This window comes from Crinia signifera, chromosome 1 (genome assembly GCF_055691185.1).
Source record: "Crinia signifera chromosome 1, ASM5569118v1, whole genome shotgun sequence".
In the NCBI taxonomy this organism is placed as follows: domain Eukaryota; kingdom Metazoa; phylum Chordata; class Amphibia; order Anura; family Myobatrachidae; genus Crinia; species Crinia signifera.
In genome coordinates this window covers 430,916,860-430,934,974 of record NC_139217.1, presented here as the reverse complement: position 1 = coordinate 430,934,974, position 18,115 = coordinate 430,916,860, and the positions used below count along the sequence as shown (strand labels likewise).

General features: G+C 46.0%; 1 long non-coding RNA gene across 1 annotated transcript in view; it reads right to left on the bottom strand.

Annotated features, from left to right (window-relative positions):
* Window positions 1-3,739: 3,739 nt before the first annotated feature.
* Window positions 3,740-18,115, bottom strand: part of LOC146031820 (uncharacterized) — a 65,616-nt gene continuing 51,240 nt past the window's right edge. Inside the window, exon 3 of the long non-coding RNA XR_014457278.1 lies at window positions 3,740-4,221. This is a non-coding gene — a long non-coding RNA (uncharacterized LOC146031820). The remainder of the gene's footprint in view (window positions 4,222-18,115) is intronic.

The following is an 18,115-nucleotide window of genomic DNA, read 5'->3' as shown; positions in this document are numbered from 1 at the left end:
GACAGTCTAATATCTATCTCTGTCTGTCTAATATCTATGATAGATAGATAGATAGATAGATAGATAGATAGATACAGAGGCATAACTATAGCACCGCAGCCCCCGCGGTCGTGGGGGGGCGCTGTGCATGTGGGGGCGCCGGGGGGCTGTGGCGCTATAGTTAGCCCCCTCCCGTCCGCCCATCCGCCGCCCGCCCATCGCCCGCCAATCCGCCGCCCGCAGTCTTACCTGTCTTCAGTGGTGGTCATTCTTCTGCTAGTGAGACGGACCACAATAAAATGTCCGCCCCTTTTAGCAGACAGTTCTCTGAAACTGTCTGCTGTATGGGGGCGGACATTTTGTGTTGGTCCGTCTCCATAGCAGAAGAATGAAGCCAGCAAGGGAGCCGGGACCAGCAAGACAGGTAAGGCTGGATAGATAGATAGATAGATAGATAGATAGATAGATAGATAGATAGATAGATAGATAGATAGATACAGCAGAGATATACATTAGACAGACAGGCAGATATAGATAGATATTAGACAGACAGACATAGATATAGACAGGTAGAGAGAGGCACACACATAAAAACACTCAGTCAGCTCCTCTGTAGGGTCCCGGTCCATCTCTCTCCATTGATCATGGCACAGCATAGCTCCACAGCACTGGGATCAGCTGGGGGCATCTAGTGGCACCTGGCAGTACTGCAGTCAGCAGTAACTCCAGAGTCGTCCACTGCAGATCACTGTCCTCTGCCTCCCCCAACCCTCACCCTTCCTGCAGCACTGGTAAGTGCTTCATGTTGCCAGCGCCGCTGTCTGTCATGCAGTGTGACAGACAGCGGCAGCCAGCAGTAGCAGGGTGCAAAGCGGGGAGAGCAACTCTACTAGCCAGCACCTCCACGCTTTGCATCCCTCACTGAGCGGGTTCCGGTTGCAGGCTGCAGGGTCTGGCAGTGCAGGGTCAGGTAGCAAAGGCAGGCAGGAGGTCCCTGCGGGGTAGTAGTTGAACTCAGCGGCCATGTCCCTGCGGCAGATGTGTTCCCATCTGCCGCAGGGACCCCGCCACTGACTGCCCATCTGCTGCAGGGACCCAGCCGCTGACTGCCCATCTGCCGCAGGGACCCCCTACCCGCCAGCACCACATGGACCCCACTGCCCAGATCACGTGCTGCCCAGGTACAGGGTGGGGGGGGCAGGGGGGTGATGCCTCCATCGGGGGGGGGGGATTTGTTAATGCTTCTGTCCTGGGGGGTGGTGATGCCTACGTCGGGGGAGGGGGGGGGGCACAGACCTTCTTTATCCAGGGCCCCCACGGTCCTTACTCCGGCCCTGAGTTATACGGTTATATGGTGAGGGACAAGATTTGCACTGAGTTTGCCTGTTACATTGACCATAAATAATTATAATTGGTCCTGGACCACCAACCCAGGGCACCCTTGCAAATGCCCAGATGCACCCTGAGGTGCCGCTGGACCTACTGTACTTTGGGAAGAGATAATACAGAGGTAAATACCATATTGGGACAGTACTGATGGTGTAATGGTCATTTTCTGTAGTTCGATTTGCACAACAATTTGCTATATTGAGATAGCTGTTCTAATTTGGGTTTCAAACAACTAATGTATTATAAAAAACATTATTGGGTTAAAACAATAACGTAAAATAGTTCAACTTGTTTTCTTTGAATCTTGTTATATGACTTGCTACAAAACAACATTTAAAAAAAATTCTACATGGTAATTAGAATGCCAGCTGCAAAACACAGTTATTGAAATTGGACATTTTCCAAAATATTAGGCTCATCTCTAGACACAATTTTTTTTATTTTTGGCACCTTGATCATTACTTTCTAACTGGGTGTTTTATTTCAGCAGCTTTGAGACAGCTGTGTGCGTGTTATGGTACGTCGACGTGCATCATGTCAATATGAGAATGTCGATATGGTCGAAATGTTGGCATACAATATAATGTCATCTCTTACCCCTGCTCCTAACCCATCCCCAGTGCCTAAACGTAATCCCATTCACAGTCTTACCCTAACCTCCATCTAACGTCTAATCTTAACCCCTTTCGCAGCCTTACCCTAACCTAACTTTAATGGAAGTTTTTCCGCTGGCTGAGTCTGATCTAAATCACACAAGCAGGATTATAGACCCTAACAAAGTAGATGTAAGAAGGCATTTGAATTTAGAACAACAATATAATTGGTGTGAACTGTGTAGTCAGGGCCGGATTTCCCACTAGGCCCGTGAGGCACGGGCCTATGGGCGGCACCTGCTGGGGGCGGCAAACAGTGGCGTGATTTATTTTCTTTTAAAAATATAATTACCTTGCGGAAAGTGCCCCTAAAGCTGTACCTGCGGCACTTGTAAACTGGCACTGGGGATCGAGTGCTGCTGACTTGACAGATGAGCAGCGGCGGCAGGCGCAGGGGAGAAGGAGAGAACGGAGCAGTTTCAGGTGCCGGGGACCACAAGATGAGCAGCGGCGGCAGGGACAGAAGAGGAGGAGAGAGAGGAGTAGTGGCAAGTGCCGGGGACCACAAGAGGAGCAGCGGCGGCAGGGGGCAAGGAGAGAGAGAGGTGCAGCAGCAGGCAGCCCTGTGACACGGGGATCGACTGCTGCGCTGCTGAAGACCTGGTGTAAGGGGGATGTCACCCTGCTATGCTGGGGAGAGGGAGCTTTGTGCTGCCAGGAATCTGGTGCTGAAGACCAGGGATAAGCAGTGCTGTTGAAGGTACATGCACTGCTTTCGAGTGGACAGAGCCCTCTCCCTCTCTCTTCCCCTCCTCTCTCTCTCTCTCCCCCCCTCCCTCTGTCTCTACCCTCTTCCCCCCTCCCCCCTCTCTCTCCATTTCCCCCTCTCTCTCTCCCTTTTATCTCCCTCCCTATATTGGGGGGGGGCAAAAAAAGTGGTGCCTAGAGGCGGTCTAACACTTAAATCCGGCCCTGTCTGTAGTGTGACGGTAATGAGGTAGAATGGGATGCAGTTAAGATCCCGGCGGTCGGGATCCCGGCGTTCAGAATCCCGACGCCGGAATCCCGACCGCCGAAATGCTGACACTTTCTCCCTCCTGGGGTGTCCACGACACCCCTGGAGGGAGAATAAAATAGCGTGCCGAGCGTAGCGAGGCACCGGGCCCGCTGCGTGGCGAGCGCAGCGAGCCCGCAAGGGGGGGCGATCCACGTCCCCCCCTTGTCGGCATTTCGGCGGTCGGGATTCCGGCGTCGGGATTCTGAACGCCGGGATCCCGACCGCCGGGATTCAATACTGAATCCGGTAGAATAGCTCAGGATGATGGCTTGGAAGTTTGGCAAACTTGCCCAAAGAAATAAGTTTTCAGGGACTGTTTGAAGATGCATCCCCATTAAAAAAAAAGGCCTGTAACTGGGAATAGGAGCCAGTATGGAGTGTGGATGAGGAGCGGAGATCTGAGACAGAGTAGAGTTTGGGTCCAGATATAGGGTGACATTTAATAGGATGAGAGATTCAGAAAGTGAGAGATTTGGTAAGAAATCTCCAGGTTTTTTGAAACGACAATCATTTACTCTGAAAAACCAGTTTGATTTTGCAGTGTAAATGATTGCTGCTTAAAAAAACTAGAGATTTCTTACCAGACAAGGAAAGAGTTTGTTAATGGCTTTGTAAGAAGTGTAATATTTTATTATTGATTACATAAAATACAGGCAATCAATGAAGGGTCTGACAGCAAAGCAGAAGAACATTTTAAAAATACATTTAATCTTTATGCTGCTTTATAAATCGATTACAGGGCTGATGGATAGTTAAACAACAGTATGTTGCAGTGTTTTGCACTGTGCATCTACTGTGCACCTACTGGAGTCATGAACACCTGTCAAACACCTAGGAACCCAGCTTTACTTACTGGAATCTGTGGAAGTTTCGTTACAATCCCTACTGACTGCAGATACTTCTATCTGTTCTATTCTTTTACCTTCAGTTGTTATTTTGCAATGTAGTTCAACCCATATCATTGATATTAAAGTGGAATGGTCATCTGCCTCTTGGCAATGTTTGCAGTAGGTGGATTTGCATGGTTTAATCACATGACTTATTATTTCAGTCACTTGAAGTTTGCTGCTTATCATTTTCTGCCTGAGGTCTGAAGTTGTCAGCGGTTGTCAGACTGTGTGCACTGCGGCTTGATGCTGTGTTTTCATTGTTCTGTAGCGCCTGTTCCTTTGGGCCTCTTCTCCAATTCATTTGCTAGTATTTCTGCAAGCACAACACATAAATAGGACACTTTTTTCCTCCATAAACCTGTCCTGGGCATTTTATGACCAACAGGAAGCCTGAAATTAGCTAAAAATAACCAGAATTGCTTGGAAGTGAATCCAATGATTGTGATGTCACCTTTCCGGTGTTAAAGAGAAATCTATTTTCTTGCCTTTTTATTAGTGCTGAAGCTCAGTTGCTTGTCATTCTGCCTGTCTGCTGACTGGAATTATTTAACCCCTTAAAGTCTGATAGGTATTAAATAGTGACAAGTTAATAACGCAAAGAAATTTGTCAAGTTAAATGCATTTTTTTATTATAGTGTATTACTGAAATAAATACACATCCCATACCCTCCAACATGACCCATTCCATTAGGTACAAAGGGCCAGATGCACTAAGCTTCAAAAGCGATAAAATGGAGAGAGATAAACAACCAGCCAATCAGCTCCTACCTGCCATGTCACAGACTGTTTGAAAAATGTTAGACAGGAGCTGATTGGTTGGTTGTATATCACTCTCCATTTTATCGCTTTTGAAGCTTAGTGCATCTGGCACAAAATGCTTTACCAAACTCTGCCAAACATTGCCAGCCGGTGCTCACTGGAAGTATGTGTGACTTCCCTATTTGAGTTTTGTACTGTGCTGCAGCCCCACCTCTGCACCTGCCACTGGCAAGGAAGTCCAGGAACAGAGCATTTTGTACCTTCTGGAATGGGTCATGTTGGAGGTTATTGATTTCTACGAACTCTGACACATAATTAACCCCTTCATGACAGAGCCAGTTTGTGCCTTCATGACAGAGCCCTTTTTTTCAAATCTGACATGTCTCACTTAAGTGGGGATAACTTTTTTTTGCTTTTACTTATCCCAGTGATTTTGAGATTGTTTTCTCGTGACACATTGTACTTCAAGTTAGTGGTAAATTTTGGTCGATACAGTCTGTGTTTTTTTGTGAAAAATACCAAAATATCGTGAAAAAATGGAAAATTTAGCAATATGCAAAATGTCACATTTTCTGCTTGTGAGACAAATAATCATACCACTCAAAATAGTTAATAACTAACAAAGACCATATGTCTACTTTATGTTGCAATCATTATTTCAACCTCCTTTTCATTTTTTTGGACACTAGGAGGCTTCAAATATGACTAGCAAATTCTCAAATTTTCAAGAAAATTTCAAACACTGATTTTTTTAGGGACCAGTTCAGTTCTGATGTGACTTTGAGGGACTTGTATGTAAGACACCGCCATAAATGATGCCATTTCAAAAACTGCACCCCTCACAGTATTCAAAACAGCATTTTGGAAGTTTGTTAACCCTTTAGGTGTTTCACAGGAATTAAAACAAAGTGTAGGTGAAATTTCAAAATTTCTTTTTTTTTGCAGAGTTTCAATTTTAATACATTTTTCTAACGAATACAGTAGATTTTACTAGAGAAATGTGACTAAAAATTGATTCCCCCAATTCTTTTGTTTTCAAAAATATCCTATATGTGGCCCTAGTGTGCACGTTGACCAAACCACAGGCTTCATAATAGAAGGAGCACCTACTTGATTTTGGAGCCTCCTTTTTATGAGATTTTTTTTTAGGCACCATGTAGGTTTCTAGGCACCATAAGTGCTAAAAGTTAGGAACCTCCCCCACAAGTCACCCCATTTTGCAATCTACACCCCTCAGGGAATTCATCTAGGGGTATAGTGTACATTTCAAACCCCCAGGGGTTTCACCAATTTTGGTACAACTGGGATGTGAAAATGGAAAATTACATTTTTTTACACAAACATGCAGTTCTGGCTCAAAATTTTTCATTTTCACAAGGAATGAAGGAGACAAAGCACCCCAAAATATGTGCCCCAATTTCTCCCGAGTACGGCAATGCCTCACATGTGACCAAAAAATACCAGTTGGGCGCATGGCAGGACTCAGAAGGGAAGGAGTGATTTTTGGATTTTGCAGCACAGATTTTGGTGGAATAAATGGTGGGTGCTATGTTGCACCAATACAGTGGAACCCCCCCACAAGTCACCCCATTTTGCAAAGTACACCCCTCAGGGAATTCATCTAGGGGTAAAGTGTACATTTCAAACCCCCAGGGGTTTCACCAATTTTGGTACAACTGGGCAGTGAAAATGAAAAATTACATTTTTTTACACAAAAATGCAGTTCTGGCTCAAAATTTTTCATTTTCACAAGGAATGAAGGAGACAAAGCACCCCAAAATCTGTGCCCCAATTTCTCCCGAGTACGGCAATGCCTCACATGTGACCAAAAAATACCAGTTGGGCGCATGGCAGGACTCAGAAGGGAAGGAGTGATTTTTGGATTTGGCAGCACAGATTTTGGTGGAATGAATGGTGGGTGCCATGTTGCATTAGCAAGACTCCCAAAGCACCAATACAGTGGAACCCCCCCACAAGTCACCCCATTTTGCAAAGTACACCCCTCAGGGAATTCATCTAGGTGTATAGTGTACATTTCAAACCCCCAGGGGTTTCACCAATTTTGATACAACTGGGCAGTGAAAATGAAAAATTACATTTTTTTACACAAAAATGCAGTTCTGGCTCAAAATTTTTCATTTTCACAAGGAATGAAGGAGACAAAGCACCCCAAAATCTGTGCCCCAATTTCTCCCGAGTACGGCAATGCCTCACATGTGACCAAAAAATACCAGTTGGGCGCATGGCAGGACTCAGAAGGGAAGGAGTGATTTTTGGATTTGGCAGCACAGATTTTGGTGGAATGAATGGTGGGTGCCATGTTGCATTAGCAAGACTCCCAAAGCACCAATACAGTGGAACCCCCCCACAAGTCACCCCATTTTGCAAAGTACACCCCTCAGGGAATTCATCTAGGGGTATAGTGTACATTTCAAACCCCCAGGGGTTTCACCAATTTTGATACAACTGGGCAGTGAAAATGAAAAATTACATTTTTTTACACAAAAATGCAGTTCTGGCTCAAAATTTTTCATTTTCACAAGGAATGAAGGAGACAAAGCACCCCAAAATCTGTGCCCCAATTTCTCCCGAGTACGGCAATGCCTCACATGTGACCAAAAAATACCAGTTGGGCGCATGGCAGGACTCAGAAGGGAAGGAGTGATTTTTGGATTTGGCAGCACAGATTTTGGTGGAATGAATGGTGGGTGCCATGTTGCATTAGCAAGACTCCCAAAGCACCAATACAGTGGAACCCCCCCACAAGTCACCCCATTTTGCAAAGTACACCCCTCAGGGAATTCATCTAGGGCAGGCATGTCCAAACTGTGGCCCTCCAGCTGTTGTGAAACTACACATCCCAGCATGCCTTGCCATAATTTTACCATTCCCTAATAACAAAACTGTGGCAATGCATGATGGGACTTGTAGTTTCACAACAGCTGGAGGGCCATAGTTGGACATGACTGATCTAGGGGTATAGTGTACATTTCAAACCCCCAGGGGTTTCACCAATTTTGATACAACTGGGCAGTGAAAATGAAAAATTACATTTTTTTACACAAAAATGCAGTTCTGGCTCAAAATTTTTCATTTTCACAAGGAATGAAGGAGACAAAGCACCCCAAAATCTGTGCCCCAATTTCTCCCGAGTACGGCAATGCCTCACATGTGACCAAAAAATACCAGTTGGGCGCATGGCAGGACTCAGAAGGGAAGGAGTGATTTTTGGATTTGGCAGCACAGATTTTGGTGGAATGAATGGTGGGTGCCATGTTGCATTAGCAAGACTCCCAAAGCACCAATACAGTGGAACCCCCCCACAAGTCACCCCATTTTGCAAAGTACACCCCTCAGGGAATTCATCTAGGGGTATAGTGTACATTTCAAACCCCCAGGGGTTTCACCAATTTTGATACAACTGGGCAGTGAAAATGAAAAATTACATTTTTTTACACAAAAATGCAGTTCTGGCTCAGAATTTTTCATTTTCACAAGGAATGAAGGAGACAAAGCACCCCAAAATCTGTGCCCCAATTTCTCCTGAGTACGGCAATGCCTCACATGTGACCAAAAAATACCAGTTGGGCGCATGGCAGGACTCAGAAGGGAAGGAGTGATTTTTGGATTTGGCAGCACAGATTTTGGTGGAATGAATGGTGGGTGCCATGTTGCATTAGCAAGACTCCCAAAGCACCAATACAGTGGAACCCCCCCACAAGTCACCCCATTTTGCAAAGTACACCCCTCACGGAATTCATCTAGGGGTATAGTGTACATTTCAAACCCCCAGGGGTTTCACCAATTTTGATACAACTGGGCAGTGAAAATGAAAAATTACATTTTTTTACACAAAAATGCAGTTCTGGCTCAAAATTTTTCATTTTCACAAGGAATGAAGGAGACAAAGCACCCCAAAATCTGTGCCCCAATTTCTCCCGAGTACGGCAATGCCTCACATGTGACCAAAAAATACCATTTGGGTGCATGGCAGGACTCAGAAGGGAAGGAGTGATTTTTGGATTTTGGAGCACAGATTTTGGTGGAATGAATGGTGGGTGCCATGTTGCATTAGCAAGACTCCCAAAGCACCAATACAGTGGAACCCCCCCACAAGTCACCCCATTTTGCAAAGTACACCCCTCAGGGAATTCATCTAGGTGTATAGTGTACATTTCAAACCCCCAGGGGTTTCACCAATTTTGATACAACTGGGCAGTGAAAATGAAAAATTACATTTTTTTACACAAAAATGCAGTTCTGGCTCAAAATTTTTCATTTTCACAAGGAATGAAGGAGACAAAGCACCCCAAAATCTGTGCCCCAATTTCTCCCGAGTACGGCAATGCCTCACATGTGACCAAAAAATACCAGTTGGGCGCATGGCAGGACTCAGAAGGGAAGGAGTGATTTTTGGATTTGGCAGCACAGATTTTGGTGGAATGAATGGTGGGTGCCATGTTGCATTAGCAAGACTCCCAAAGCACCAATACAGTGGAACCCCCCCACAAGTCACCCCATTTTGCAAAGTACACCCCTCAGGGAATTCATCTAGGGGTATAGTGTACATTTCAAACCCCCAGGGGTTTCACCAATTTTGATACAACTGGGCAGTGAAAATGAAAAATTACATTTTTTTACACAAAAATGCAGTTCTGGCTCAAAATTTTTCATTTTCACAAGGAATGAAGGAGACAAAGCACCCCAAAATCTGTGCCCCAATTTCTCCCGAGTACGGCAATGCCTCACATGTGACCAAAAAATACCAGTTGGGCGCATGGCAGGACTCAGAAGGGAAGGAGTGATTTTTGGATTTGGCAGCACAGATTTTGGTGGAATGAATGGTGGGTGCCATGTTGCATTAGCAAGATTCCCAAAGCACCAATACAGTGGAACCCCCCCACAAGTCACCCCATTTTGCAAAGTACACCCCTCAGGGAATTCATCTAGGGGTATAGTGTACATTTCAAACCCCCAGGGGTTTCACCAATTTTGATACAACTGGGCAGTGAAAATGAAAAATTACATTTTTTTACACAAAAATGCAGTTCTGGCTCAAAATTTTTCATTTTCACAAGGAATGAAGGAGACAAAGCACCCCAAAATCTGTGCCCCAATTTCTCCCGAGTACGGCAATGCCTCACATGTGACCAAAAAATACCAGTTGGGCGCATGGCAGGACTCAGAAGGGAAGGAGTGATTTTTGGATTTGGCAGCACAGATTTTGGTGGAATGAATGGTGGGTGCCATGTTGCATTAGCAAGACTCCCAAAGCACCAATACAGTGGAACCCCCCCACAAGTCACCCCATTTTGCAAAGTACACCCCTCAGGGAATTCATCTAGGGGTATAGTGTACATTTCAAACCCCCAGGGGTTTCACCAATTTTGATACAACTGGGCAGTGAAAATGAAAAATTACATTTTTTTACACAAAAATGCAGTTCTGGCTCAAAATTTTTCATTTTCACAAGGAATGAAGGAGACAAAGCACCCCAAAATCTGTGCCCCAATTTCTCCCGAGTACGGCAATGCCTCACATGTGACCAAAAAATACCAGTTGGGCGCATGGCAGGACTCAGAAGGGAAGGAGTGATTTTTGGATTTGGCAGCACAGATTTTGGTGGAATGAATGGTGGGTGCCATGTTGCATTAGCAAGACTCCCAAAGCACCAATACAGTGGAACCCCCCCACAAGTCACCCCATTTTGCAAAGTACACCCCTCAGGGAATTCATCTAGGGGTATAGTGTACATTTCAAACCCCCAGGGGTTTCACCAATTTTGATACAACTGGGCAGTGAAAATGAAAAATTACATTTTTTTACACAAAAATGCAGTTCTGGCTCAAAATTTTTCATTTTCACAAGGAATGAAGGAGACAAAGCACCCCAAAATCTGTGCCCCAATTTCTCCCGAGTACGGCAATGCCTCACATGTGACCAAAAAATACCAGTTGGGCGCATGGCAGGACTCAGAAGGGAAGGAGTGATTTTTGGATTTGGCAGCACAGATTTTGGTGGAATGAATGGTGGGTGCCATGTTGCATTAGCAAGACTCCCAAAGCACCAATACAGTGGAACCCCCCCACAAGTCACCCCATTTTGCAAAGTACACCCCTCAGGGAATTCATCTAGGGGTATAGTGTACATTTCAAACCCCCAGGGGTTTCACCAATTTTGATACAACTGGGCAGTGAAAATGAAAAATTACATTTTTTTACACAAAAATGCAGTTCTGGCTCAGAATTTTTCATTTTCACAAGGAATGAAGGAGACAAAGCACCCCAAAATCTGTGCCCCAATTTCTCCCGAGTACGGCAATGCCTCACATGTGACCAAAAAATACCAGTTGGGCGCATGGCAGGACTCAGAAGGGAAGGAGTGATTTTTGGATTTGGCAGCACAGATTTTGGTGGAATGAATGGTGGGTGCCATGTTGCATTAGCAAGACTCCCAAAGCACCAATACAGTGGAACCCCCCCACAAGTCACCCCATTTTGCAAAGTACACCCCTCAGGGAATTCATCTAGGGGTATAGTGTACATTTCAAACCCCCAGGGGTTTCACCAATTTTGATACAACTGGGCAGTGAAAATGAAAAATTACATTTTTTTACACAAAAATGCAGTTCTGGCTCAAAATTTTTCATTTTCACAAGGAATGAAGGAGACAAAGCACCCCAAAATCTGTGCCCCAATTTCTCCCGAGTACGGCAATGCCTCACATGTGACCAAAAAATACCATTTGGGTGCATGGCAGGACTCAGAAGGGAAGGAGTGATTTTTGGATTTTGGAGCACAGATTTTGGTGGAATGAATGGTGGGTGCTATGTTGCATTACCAATACAGTGGAACCCCCCCACAAGTGACCCCATTTTGCAAACTACACTCCTCAGGGAATTCATCTAGGGGTATAGTGTACATTTCAAACCCCCAGGGGTTTCACCAATTTTGATACAACTGGGCAGTGAAAATGAAAAATTACATTTTTTTACACAAAAATGCAGTTCTGGCTCAAAATTTTTCATTTTCACAAGGAATGAAGGAGACAAAGCACCCCAAAATCTGTGCCCCCATTTCTCCAGAGTACGGCAATGCCTCACATGTGACCAAAAAATACCAGTTGGGTGCATGGCAGGACTCAGAAGGGAAGGAGTGATTTTTGGATTTTGCAGCTCAGATTCTGGTGGAATGAATGGTGGGTGCTATGTGGCATTAGCAAGACCCCCGAAGCACGGTGAAATGATGAACCTAATAATTCATAGATGTGTGGTATATTTTGAAACACTCCTTTATACATAGGCCGGGTTTGTCGGGGCAAGTTTCACAGTGGAAAATAGTTTCCTTTCTTATTCCCTTTTTATAGCAAACTTTGCACCTTTTTTGTGTCCTGCCCTTTCTTGCAGTGGAGGGGATTTCGTTGGGAAAATGCTGCCCTGGTACAATACGGGGGCCAGTACCAGAAGTACTGGGGCCCTCTGCCTGCTGGTTCCCAAATATTAGGCCCTTTATGACTTCCTCTTGAAAGTGCATAAATGTCCCCCTCTGGCCGGTAGAACGGAATAGCACGTAAGCGTTATACAGTGCCATCTGGATGATATACACGGCCAGCTTCTTGTACCAGATATTTGTTTTCCGCAGGGCACTGTACGGCTTCAGTACCTGATCTGAAAGATCCACTCCGCCCATGTACTTATTGTAATCTAGGATACAATTTGGTTTTGAGGTGTGGGTACTGGTACCTCGTACAGGGATGGAGGTGGTACTGTCTCCATGAATTGTTGTCAGTATAAGGACATCCCTCTTGTCCTTATATTTGACCAACAACATATTTTCGGTGCATATTCCCCTGCTTTCACCCCTTCTCATTACTTGGGCAATGTGCGTTTTTGGGAGGCCTCTTTGGTTCTTACGCACAGTACCGCAAGCTGCTGTACCTCTTGAACCAAGGGCCTTAAACAGGGGGATGCTGGTGTAAAAGTTATCCACATAGAGGTGATAACCCTTATCCAGGAAGGGGTGCATTAAATCCCAGACAATTTTTCCACTAACACCTACGAGGGAGGGGGGGCATTCTGGCGGTTCAATTCTTGAATCCTTCCCTTCATATACCCTAAACTTGTGGGTGTACCCTGTGGTGCTTTCACACAGCTTATACATTTTTATGCCATACCTTGCCCTCTTACTGGGAAGGTACTGGCGGAATTTAACCCTTCCTTTAAAATGTATAAGGGACTCGTCGATGCTAATACATTTATCAGGGATGTATAGCTCTGCAAATTTGGCACTGAAATGATCAATGACCGGCCTGACTTTGAAAAGCCTGTCAAAGGTGGGATCATCTCTGGCTGGGCACTGTGCATTATCGGTGTAATGTATAAATTTATGGATTGCCTCAAAACGAGTCCGAGTCATGGCCATACGGTAAAATGGGGTGCTGTACAGAACATCTGTACTCCAATATTGCCTAATTTGTGGCTTTTTTACTATGCCCATATGAAACACCAGACCCCAAAACGTCATCATCTCTACTGCATCTACAGGGGTCCACCTAGCAAATGATGACGTGGGGTTTTGAGCAATAAACTGCTGGGCATATAAATTAGTTTGGTCCACCATTAAATTTATAAAATCATCAGAGAAAAATAATTTGAAAAAGTCAATTTCTCTGAGACCTGTGGAATCAAATTGGATTCCTGGGATGGCCAAAAACTCAGGAACCTGGGGCTCAAAATTGTCTGGTGGTGGGGTCCATACGAGATCAATTATTGGGGGGGGGGTCTCAGCTGCTCTACGGGGGCGTCTTTGAGGGGGTCCCTCATCACCAGAGGAGGAAGAGGAGCTTAAGACGAATCCTTCAAATTCCCCGCTTGCCTCACTGGCTGTGTCAGAATCAGAAGCAAGCATGGCATATGCCTCCTCCACTGAATACATTCTTCTGGATGACTGGGATGACATTTGGGATGACATTTGGGATGACATTTTTATTTTTGTGTTACTGGTAGTAAAATGTTTCAACACGTGTATAGTGTAGGGGGGGGTACAAACTTTATTTCAACCCGGGGGGTATGTAGTGTGTAGTGTGTATGTAGTGCAGAAAAAAAAAATACTTTATACAAAAAAAAAAAAATTGAAGGGGTTAAAAAAAAAAAATTGAAGGGGTTAAAAAAAAAAATTGAAGGGGTTAAAAAAACAAAAAAAAAGGTCCTGCGCCAAAAATTGAGCACAGATGTTGGTCAGTAACGTCCGTCACTGAACAGCGCTCAAAGGCAACAGGAATTTGATCAAAAAAAAAAAAAAATAGATCAACCCTGTGCCGAAAAAGCTGATCAGTGATGTACGTCACTGATCAGCGCACAGTGGCCACAGGACACCCACAAAATCACAATGTGTGTAAAAAAAAAATTAAGGTGATCAGTGATGCGACACTGATTACCAGTGAGGGGCAGCAGGTGCACAACCTTTGGTGCAACTGGCAGCAACTGACAGGTATATATAAAAAAAAAAAACCTCTGCGCCCCCAAAAAGTTGCTGATCACCTCAGATATAGTGATCAGCACAAAAGGCGGGGGTAGCAGACACAAAATATACACTCTCTATCACTCTCTGTCACTATCTCTCTCTATCTCTCACTATCTATCACTATCTATCACTATCTATCACTATCTATCACACTGCAGCAGCAGCACTGACAGTTATATGTATAAAAAAAAACCTGCACCCCCAAAAAGGGGGGGTAGCAGACACAAAATATACACTCTCTATCACTCTATGTCACTATCTCTCTCTATCTCTCACTATCTATCACTATCTATCACTATGACACTGCAGCAGCAGCACTGACAGTTATATATATAAAAAAAAAACCTGCACCCCCAAAAAGGGGGGGTAGCAGACACAAATCTCTCTATCTCTCACTATCTATCACTATCTATCACTATCTCTCACTATCTATCACTATCTATCACTATGACACTGCAGCAGCAGCAGTGACAGTTATTTATATATAAAAAACCCCTGCACCCCCAAAAAGGGGGGGTAGCAGACACACAATATAGCTCTCTCTGTCACTATCTCTCTATCTCTCTCTATCTCTCTCTCTATCTCTCTATCTCTCTATCACACTGCAGCAGCAGCAGGAAGTCTCAGGAAGTCAGATCCAGGAAGCGTCCAGCACGCTACAAGCAGTGATCAAGTGATCAGGTAAGGTATTTGCAAGGATCAGGTAAGTATTAGCAAGGATCAGGTCAGTATCACGGCAGATAGGCACGGTGACCGCTCTGCACGCTATTCCAGACCGGAATGGCGTCTGCAGCGCAGTCACCGTTAGTTTAAATGTCGCGCCTTGGCTGTGATTGGTCCGTGGGTCCCACGGACCAATCACAGCCTTGGGGGCAGGTGGGGTGAGGGTGGGGTGAGGTGTCATCGTCACCGATGACCCCCTCATGCCCCCTGACGCCCGGCGGTGATTGACACCTGTGTTACCAAGCGTATGATTCGCTGGTAACACAGGAAAACGCTGTGAATGGCTGTTCACACTGAACAGCCAATCACAGCGATCGCCGACGGGGGGGCGACATCGCAGCCCCCCCTGGGCATGCAGGGACATGTCTGCTGTCAGGGACAGCAGACATCGTCCCTCTGTCACTGCGTCTCGAGACGCAGTGACAGTTTAAAGTCATGACGTATATATACGTCATGTGTCGGGAAGTACTTCCCGGCCATGACGTATATATACGTCAAATGTCGTGAAGGGGTTAAATAGTACAGATGTCAAGTACCAGCTCATTGTGACGCCACAAGAATACAAAACCTTTGCCTGGCCCTCATTCCCAAAGCCCAGTGTTTCAGAAAACCTTTCAATGCTCCCAGAACCTTACATCTTATCTGAACCTCACCTTTATTTTCATTTATTCTTTTGCTGACACACAATGTATTCCTGCGCACATGAAACTACGCACTTCTTCCAACCTCTCCCTGCCAAGCAAACTCTCTCACCTGGTGCTGTTGTTCTTCTCTGTAGTATATCATCACCTTTCAAGCAATTATACTATACTTACCTACATATAAATTGGAAGTTAGATGAATGTGGTTGTCATAAGTAAGAACAGGAATTTTTTAACCTTAAAATGATGTTGACACAATGTTGCACACATGGCACACCCCAGTGATGGTTCTATATACTCTTTCCTCATAAGCTTATCCTTCTCTTACATAAACAATGTTCGATGGCACGGAATGCCATGGTTTTCTGCCTCCCTGGTACCTATTTCTGTGTTGTCTTCCAATGCAGCTATGTTTATGCATACCTAGTGGGACATTCCAGTTTATTTGGGACCCGGGGCTGGTAGTGTCCTGCGGTGGGGTGGGGTGGGGTGGAGTGGGGGAGCATTTGAGAAATGGTCTCGCCAGAGTGACGCAATTTGTAGGCCACGCCCCCAAATTTCAGGGATCCGAACCTAAACATTTTCAAAGGTTGGGAGGTATGGTTTATGTACCCTGTGCTGGTCCTCTTGCACAATATGAATAAAGGATAATTATAATATACCATATATGCCACCTACATACTTGCATACTGCAACAACAAAAATTTCCCACAGCCACTTTTCACCATTGGCAGCAATGACCTCCTGCCCCGGACACACATATAACAGGAAGCCACAGGTGCTGCTAATCATCCAAACCTTAATCACATCAGTTTAGGAAAGCTGGACTGGATCTAATTCTCCTGCTGCTGCTACTCTAAAACCTGGACTGGATCTAATTCTCCTGCTGCTGCTACTCTAAAACCTGGACTGGATCTAATTCTCCTGCTGCTGCTACTCTAAAACCTGGACTGGATCTAATTCTCCTGCTGCTGCTACTCTAAAACCTGGACTGGATCGAATTCTCCTGCTGCTGCTGCTACTCTAAAACCTGGACTGGATCTTCCACATTACCCTCATGTTGGAGTATGCTGTCCCTGCAACAATATGTATAAAGTATATATAATGTTTATGATGACATTTTCTCTTGTACATCTCCTATATATTTGGCTACATCTGTCACTCAAAGTGGGTGTCTGTGTCTATAACGCTCTGTTCCTGGACTTTCCTCTTAATGTGTGATTGCCTTCATCTGTGCTGAACACCTTTCTGAGAAATTAACCTGTTTAAAACAGGTGATGGCAATCATACATTAAGGGGAAGTCTAGAAACAGAGCATTGTGTCCCTCCTGGAGAGGGTCATGTTGGGAGGTATGTGACAGAGAACCAGCCCAGTGAGCCCACAGACAGTGCCAGACACCCACTGCCTTCCCATGTTGCCCAGCACTGCTACTCCACAGCCACCAGGTGAGCGCCCCCCTCCCGCGATTTGCGGCAAAACCTCCCCCCCCCGCGCGCCCCCCTCCCGCGATTCGCGGCAAAAACACCCGCTCCCCCGCGACCCCCCCTACCGCGATTCGCAGCAAAAACACCCCCGCGACCCCCCCTCCCGCGATTCGCTGCAAAAAGAACCCCCCCACGACCCCTCCCGCAATTCGCGGCATAACCACCACCCCGCGACCCCCCCTCCCGCGAATCGCGGCAAACCCTCCCCCGTGACACCCCCCCCCCCCCCCCGATTCGCGGAAAAAACACCCCCCCCCGCGACCTCCCTCCCGCGATTCGCGGCAAAAAGAACCCCCCCGCGACCCCCCCCTTGCACGATTGGCGGCACCCCCCCTGCGACCCCCCTCCCGCGATTCGCGGCACCCCCCCCCCCCCCCAATTCGCAGCAGCCCCAGGATTAAATGGCACATGCAAAACACTGACATGGCTATGGTCGACAATGAAAAAGGTTGACATGAGTTTTTGAAGATTTATTTTTAATTTTTTTAATTTTTTCATATTCATTGTCATGTGTCGACATGGACACCAATGAAGTGGCACACTTATGTCAACATTTACATGTGTTGACCTTTCTGTGTTGATTTTTTCTTGTGGCGATTCGCGTCACACCCCCCGCAACCCCCCCTCCCGCGATTCGCGGCACCCCGGCACCCCCCTGCGACCCCCCCCCCTCCCGCAATTCGCGGCAACCCCCCACCGGAACCCCCATGAACCCCGCTCTCCCGCGATTCGCGGCACCCACCCCCCGCAACCCCCCCCCCTCCCGCAAATCGCGGCACCCCCCGCGATTCGCGGCAGCCCCAGGATTAAATGGCACATGCAAAACACTGGCACGGCTATGGTCGACAATGAAAAAGGTTGACATGAGTTTTTGAAGATTTATTTCATTTTTTGAATGTTTTCATATTCATTGTCATGTGTCAACATGGACACCAATGAAGTGGCACACTTATGTCAACATTTACATGTGTTGACCTTTCTGTGTTGATTTTTTCTTGTGGCGATTCGCGTCACACCCCCCCGCAACCCCCCCCCCCGCGATTCGCGGCACCCCCCGTGACCCCCCACCTCCCGCAAT